The sequence below is a fragment of the Odocoileus virginianus genome, unplaced genomic scaffold (assembly GCF_023699985.2).
Source record: "Odocoileus virginianus isolate 20LAN1187 ecotype Illinois unplaced genomic scaffold, Ovbor_1.2 Unplaced_Contig_7, whole genome shotgun sequence".
NCBI lineage: Eukaryota > Metazoa > Chordata > Mammalia > Artiodactyla > Cervidae > Odocoileus > Odocoileus virginianus.
The window spans coordinates 1,456,382-1,464,274 of NW_027224324.1; the positions used below are offsets into that span (position 1 = coordinate 1,456,382).

Sequence of the window (7,893 nt, forward strand, 5' to 3'; positions counted from 1 at the left end):
ACCAATAATGCTGAAGAAGCTGAATTTGAACGGTTCTATGAAGACCTACAAGACTTTCTAGAACTAACACCTCCCAAAAATGTCTTTTTCATTATAGGGGACTGGACTGCAAAAGCAGGAAGTAAAGAAACAGAGGACAACAACAGGATGGGAAGAACTAGAGATCTCTTCAAGAAAATTAGAGATACCAAGGGAACATTTCATGCAAAGATGGGCTCAATTAATGACAGGCATGGTATGGACCTAACAGAAGCAGAAGATATTAAGAAGAGGTGGCAAGAATACACAGCAGAACTATACAAAAAGTATCTTCATGAACCAGATAATCACAATGGTGTGATCTTCACCGAGAGCCAGACATCCTGGAATGTAAAGTCAAGTGGGCCTTAGGAAGCATCACTACGAACAAAGCTAGTGGAGGTGAGGGAATTCCAATTGAGCTATTTCAAATCCTAAAAGATGATGCTGTGAAAGTGCTGCACTCAATGTGCCAGCAAATCTGGAAAACTCAGCAGTGGCCACAGGACTGAAAAATGTGTCAGTTTTCATTCCAATCCCAAAGAAAGGCAATGCCAAAGAAAGCTCAAACTACTGCACAGTTGCACTCATTTCATGCTCAAAATTCTCCAAGCCAGGCTTCAACAATACATGAACCTTGAACTTCCAGATTTTCAAGCTGGATTTAGAAAAGGCAGAGGGACTAGAGATCAAATTGCCAACATCCATTGGATCATCAAAGAAAGCAAGAGAGTTCCAGAACAACATCCACTTCTGTTTTATTGACTACACCAAAGCCTTTGACTGTCTGGATTACAACAAATTTTAGAAAATTCTTCAAGAGATGGGAATACCAGACCACCTGAACTGCCTCTTGAGACATTTGTATGCAGATCAAGAAACAACAGTTAGAACTGGACAGACTGGTTCCAAATCGGGAAAGGACTAAATCAAGGATGTATATTTTCACTCTGCTTATTTAACTTATATGCAGAGTACATCATTTGAAATGCCAGGCTAGATGAAGCACAAGCTGGAATCAAGATTACCAGGAGAAATATCAGTAACCTCAGATATGCAGATGACAACACCCTTATGGCAGAAAGTGAAGAAGAACTGAAGAGCATCTTGATGAATGTGAATGAGGAAAGTGAAAAAGTTGGCTTAAAACTCAGTGTTCAGAAAACTAAAAACATGGCATCTGTTCCTATCACTTCATGGCAAATAGATGGGGAAACAGTGGAAACATTAAGAGACTTTATTTTCTTGGGCTCCAAAATCAGTGCAGATGGTGACTTCAGCCAAGAAATTGAGATGCTTGCTTCTTGGAAGAAAAGATACGATCAACCTAGACAGCATATTAAAAAGTAGAGACATTACTTGGCCAACGAAGTCTGTTTAGTCAAAGCTATTGCTTTTCCAGTAGTCATGTAGGGAAGTGAGAGTTGGACTATAAAGAAAGCTGAGCACTGAGAATTGATGATTTTGAACTGTGGTGTTGGAGAAGACTTTTGAGAGTCTCTTGAACTGCAAGGAAATCCAACCAGTCAATCCTAAAGGAAATCTGTCCTGAATATTCATTGGAAGGACTGATGCTGAAGCTGAAACTCCAATACTTTGGCTACCTGATGTGAAGAACTGGCTCATTGGAAAAACCCTGATTCTGGGAATGATTGAAGGTGGGAAGAGAAGGGGATGACAGAGGATGAGATGGTCAGATGGTATCACCAACTCTATGGATATGAGTTTGAGTAAGCTCTGGGAGTTGATCATCCACAGGGAAGCCCAGCATGCTGCAGTCCATGGGGTGGCAAAGAGTTGGACACAACTGAGTGACTTTCACTTTCCCCTTCATGTTAATTTTTTATCTCTAAGAGAGTCATTATTTTACTATTCTCTTTAAAAATTTCTCTTTTAACTCTACAGTATGGAAATTTAAAATCAAAGTTGAATATTTTAAAAGACTTCTACTGGTGTGGGTGTTTTTCCATCTTAAACTGCAATAATATATATGAAAATACAGCTGCTACCATCTATTAATACCAGTATAATTATTACTGTGATTAAATACACATGCACATAAACACAAGAAAACTCTGATTTTGCCTTCTGAGAAACAAAGGAAAAATATTTGGTTATTATAGTAGCTTTTTTTTTTTTTTTTTTCTGAGGAATGTAGTGGGTTTGGTGATTCCATACTTTCATCTTTGGCTGTTGATATTTTATACAGAAGAAACCTACCCAGAGCAAACTCTCATCCAAAGCTGTCACGTGAGATGATTGTTAACAGTGAAGACTACTTCATTGTTAAGGCAAAATTATGAGGTAGTAAATTTGAATTTGACATAATTATTTTTATGCAGCACCAGTTGTTTCCCTCCTAGCCCCAAGAAGATAACTTTTCCTTTCTTTTATTGAAGCTACATTTCTAATGCCAGTATCAATCTGTCTAGGAAAAGTGGAACTAAGAAAGACTTTGGGGTTTTGTTTAAATTTGACTCAGTTCAGATTTTTGCTGTCACTAATGATGTGATGTGGCCAGGTGAATATATGTTCTGACTTCCAGTTGACAAGGAGGTAACAACTGTCAGAAGGGCATGGTGGTACATCCTGCTTATACGATATCTAGCTCAGTTTGTGTGCATTCCCTTCCTCTTCTCACCCATGATGTTCATAGTTGTATGGAGGGGCACAGCATCAAATTCAGTACAGTCCAGTCTCAAAGATACTGTGAGTTTTGTTCCAAACTACTACAATAAAGTGAATATTGCAATAAAATCATTTGAATTTTTTGCTTTCCCAGTGCAAATAAAAGCAATCTTTACACTATAGTGTAGTCTTTAAAATATGCAATAATATTATATCTTAAAAGTAAAGTATGTATCTTCATTAAAAACATTTGTTGGGAAATTGTGCCAATAGGGCTATTCAATGTAAAGTTGTCACAAATCTTCAATTTGCAGTAAAACATATGCAAAATATAATAAAGCAAAGTACAATCAAACAAGCATGCCTGTAAACATTGTTTTATATATATAAACGTACATGGAAACTCTTGTGAATACCAAAGTTTAACAAACCCTGATCAATTAGAGAGAGGAACAAGAGGAAAATCTACATACAGGTTATGATATAATGATTAACAGGATTGCCTGATTTATGACTATATAGACAATGGGTTAGAACTAGATAAGTCAGAGTCTCCCCACCTGCATGGCCAATGATAGGGACTGCATATGATCTCAATTTCTCTCCAGTCTCAGATGTAGGGTTATTGTCCCCCAACCATAATTTTTTAAATCCCTATCTACACAGCCATCCAAATGTTTGTCTAACAGTTTTATCGCACTTTACTTTACCATTTGAATGCAGAGTTCCAAAGAATAGCAAGGAGACATAAGAGAGCCTTCCTCAGTGATCAGTGCAAAGAAATAGAGGAAAACAATAGAATGGGAAAGACTAGAGATCTCTTCAAGAAAATTAGAGATATCAAGGAACATTTTATGCAAAGATGGACAGAAATGGTATGGACCTAACAGAAGCAGAAGATATTAAGAAGAGGTGGCAAGAATACACAGAAAACTGTACAAAAAAGATCTTCAATGACCCAGATAATCACAGTGGTGTGATCACTCACCTAGAGCCAGACATCCTGGAATGTGAAGTCAAGTGGGCCTTAGGAAGCATCACTATGAACAAAGCTAGTGGAGGTGATGGAATTCCAGTTGAGCTATTTCAAATCCTGAAAGATGATGCTGTGAAAGTGCTACACTCAATATGCCAGCAAATCTGAAAAACTCAGCAGTGGCCACAGGACTGGAAAATGTCAGTCTTCATTCTAATCCCAAAGAAAGGCAATGCCAAAGAAAGCTCAAACTACCACACAATTGCACTCATCTCACACGTTAGTAAAGTAATGCTTAAAATTCTTCAAGCCAAGCTTCAGCAATGCAGGTCAGGAAGCAACATTTAGAACTGGACATGGAACAACAAACTGGTTCCAAGTAGGAAAAGGAGTATGTCAAGCTGTATATTGTCACCCTACTTATTTAACTTATATGCAGAGTACATCATGAGAAATGCTGGGCTGGAAGAAGCACAAGCTGGAATCAAGATTGCCAGGAGAAATATCAATAACCTCAGATATGCAGATGACAGCACCCTTATGGCAGAAAGTGAAGAAGAACTAAAGAGCCTCTTGATGAAAGTGAAAGAGGAGAGTGAAAAAGTTGGCTTAAAGCTCAACATTCAGAAAACTAAGATCATGGCATCCGGTCCCATCACTCCATGGCAAATAGATGGGGAGACAGTCGGTTACTTTATTTTTCTGGCCTCCAAAATCACTGCAGATGGTGATGGCAGCCATGAAATTAAAAGATGCTTGCTCCTTGGAAGGAAAGTTATGACCAACCTAGACAGCATATTAAAAAGCAGAGACATTATTTTGCCAACAAAGGTCTGTCTAGTCAAGGCTATGGTTTTTCCAGTGGTCATGTATGGATGTGAGAGTTGGACTATAAAGAAAGCTGAACGCTGAAGAATTGATGCTTTTGAACTGTGGTGTTGGAGAAGATTCTTGAGAGTCCCTTGGACTGCAAGGAGATCCAACCAGTCCATCCTAAAGGAGATCAGTCCTGGGTGTACATTGGAAGGACTGATGTTGATACTGAAACTCCAATACTTTGGCTACCTGATGCGAAGAGCTGACTCACTGGAAAAGACCCTGATTCTGGGAGGGACTGGGGGCAGGAGGAGAAGGGGACGACAGATGATGAGATGGTTGGATGGCATCACAGACATGTGTTTGGGTGGACACCAGGAGTTGGTAATGGACAAGGAGGCCTGGCGTCAAGTGATTCATGGGGTCACAAAGAGTCAGACATGACTGAGCAACTGAACTGAACTGAAACTGAGCTTTACCATTTAGCCTCTGTCACTTCAATACATTTTCAAATATTTATTATATTTATAATATTATGTATATTATATATATATATTTATTATAATAAATGAGCTAATGTAAATATTTGAAACAAGCCTAGAGCCGGGCACATGGAAAGTGTTCAATAAAATATATTGGATTTAACTTTAAGTCTTGCTGCTTTGTTTATTAAATCCACAAAGACACTATTCCTTTTCTAATTTTCATCTTATATTGGCACATTAACAATCTTGTGTTATTTTCAAGTGTACAGCAAAGTGATCAGTTATATACGTGTTGGGTTGGTTTTTCTCCCTTGGTTCTTCTCTCAGTGTAGCAAAGAACTGGAATGACAGACTAGTTACAGCTCAAGCAGAGAGGATTTATTAAACAAGTTGCATGTAGTACACTCCCAGAGAGATGTGAGAGTGGACCAACTCCACAGGATTGGTCTTGACCAATTTTGGTTTCCCCTTTATACTTTTTGTCTTTTCCCCTTGGCGGTTTGTGGTACTTGATTGGCTATTTCCCATTCAAATTAGGGATTGTACCGGTATCCAGTCAGGGAAGGGAATGTAAATAGAGTGCATGTTCAAGGCCAATTAGTGAAGGGGGGTGTTTGGGCATGTTTTCCTGCCAGAGGTTCTCACTCCATGGATTTTCATGGACTTTTCCTCTTTATTTGTTTGTCCCTTTCACAGATTTTTTTCTAGTCACTGCTTCCTCTAGCTGACATTTTTGACTCCTTTTTCTATTCTAACTGCATAACATATGTATCTATTCTTTTTCAAATTTTTTTTCCCCATTTGGGTTATTACAGAATATTGAGCAGCATTTCCTGTGCTGTACAGTAGATTCTTGTTGGTTATCTAATTTTTTAACACTATTTTTTTGGGGGGAGGGCATGCTGATCAGCATGTAGATCTTAGTTCTCTGTACAGGTACTGAGTCCACACCTCCTACAGTGGTAGCATTGATTCTTAACCACTGGACCACCAGGAAAGTCCAGTTATCTATTTTGTTAATAAATATAGCAGTGTGTACATGTCAAAAGACACTGTTCTTTGAAACAAAGTAGAGTAAAGCAAGGCCAAATGCTTGCTGAATTTCCAGCTTGGCCATCTTCCATCAGAGGCCCTCTGAATAGCTAAAAGTCATAGGTATTTGGATTTTAGTCTCTAGTCCCCTTGCCTGCTCTTAGCTGATTGCTGGTCAGTCCCTGTTATCCTGTTAGTTACTCAGGAATTAAAAGAGCTGTTAATATAGGCTCCCTTCAGGGATCTCTGACATTAATTGACAAAAGAGGAGAATCTTACCTTTGCTGTACCGTTGAGAACCCAAAAGGCTGACAGGAACATCCCTTTCCTACTTCACTTCTCTCAGGTTTCCCTCTTAAGTTAGTAAATTGTGTGATGGACAGAACAAAATGAAGAGAGATGTAGATCCCAGACAAAGCTGCTAGTTACCTGGAATTTTTAAAAATTAGTTTACTTTTTAATTGAAGGATAATCACTTACAGAATTTTGTTGTTTTCTGCCAGATATCAGGAGAAGGCAATGGCACGCCACTTCAGTACTCTTGCCTGGAAAATCCCATGGACGGAGGAGCCTGGTGGGCTGCAGTCCATGGGGTCGTGAAGAGTTGGACACGACTGAGCGACTTCACTTTCACTTTTCACTTTCATGCATTGGAGAAGGAAATGGCAACCCACTCCAGTGTTCTTGCCTGGAGAATCCCAGGGACAGGGGAGCCTGGTGGGCTGCTGTCTATGGGGGTCGCACAAGAGTCAGACACGACTGAAGTGACTTAGCAGCAGCAGCCAGATATCAACATGAATCAGCCACAGGTATATACATGTTCCCTCCCTCTTGAACCTCCTTCCCATCTCCCTCCCATCCCACACCTGTTTGAGTTCCTGAGTAATAGAGAAAATTCCCATTGGTTATCTATTTTACATATGGTAATATAAGTTTCCATGTTATTCTCTCCATACATCTCACCCTCTCCCACCCCCCTCATGGCCCTGCCATGTCCATAAGTCTGTTCTCTATGTCTAAAAATGTGGAACATTTCATGAATTTGTGTGTCATTCTCACCCAGGAGCCATGCTAATCTCTGTATCAGTCTGATTTTAGTATATGTGCTGCCAAAACGTGCTCTGGAATTTTTTTTTTTTTTGAAAGGCAAAAGTATTGAAAGCTTTCCAAGTTTATTAACCTTAATAATTCTTACTTTATGGAACACATTCTAAACATCTCAGATCAGATGGAGAGAGATATAGGACTAGGTAATTATTGCTGTTTTTAGTTCAAAAAGAAACTAAATGGAGGAATGCAAAATTGCTTTAAAGATGTTTTACTTTGACTTTTTTTAAATTACATCTTTAAGCAAGGCATACCAATGAATTACAAACAAATAAGTTTTCAACCAGAGTGTACAAAACTGAATTAGTGTACCAGCTCTTCCCTTTTGGCCTTTAGTCATGACAGAAATTAATTATCCCAATAATAACACAAGGAGTGGGCTTTCAATAGACTTCATTTTGGTATTGTCTTTGGATTCTCAAACTACTGAACTGCTAATCAAAATTTTATCAGAGCTGAGTCCCCTATGTGAGAAAAGCAAAGATTATGTAATCATAGAAGTAAAATTCTTTCCACTGGGCAAAAAAAAAGAACTGTATTTAATTTCTGATCACTCTTTTAATATCCTCTACATCTCCAAGTACATTGGGAATATAATGAAATCATAATTAGCCAGTTTTTAGGAATGAAATTCATTTATCAAAAAAGTTTAAAAAATAGTTCAACCAAAAAATCAATAGGTCATTTAAACAAAGTTGCATAACCCACAAGGCCTGAGTAGTTAAATCCCTGTATAGCTTCTAGTAGCCACTCACAAATGATGGTTCGCAACTTTGAACTAGACAAAGTTATGATTTCCAAATTTTATCTTTCATTTCTATATTTCTTAAC

At 38.4% G+C, this 7,893-nt stretch overlaps 1 non-coding gene across 1 annotated transcript; it reads right to left on the reverse strand.

Moving 5' to 3' along the window:
- Positions 1 to 6,973: 6,973 nt before the first annotated feature.
- LOC139033895 (U6 spliceosomal RNA) lies at positions 6,974 to 7,077 on the reverse strand. The gene has a single exon (XR_011486383.1). It is a non-coding gene; the product is annotated as a U6 spliceosomal RNA (small nuclear RNA).
- Between the last annotated feature and the right edge of the window lie 816 nt (positions 7,078 to 7,893).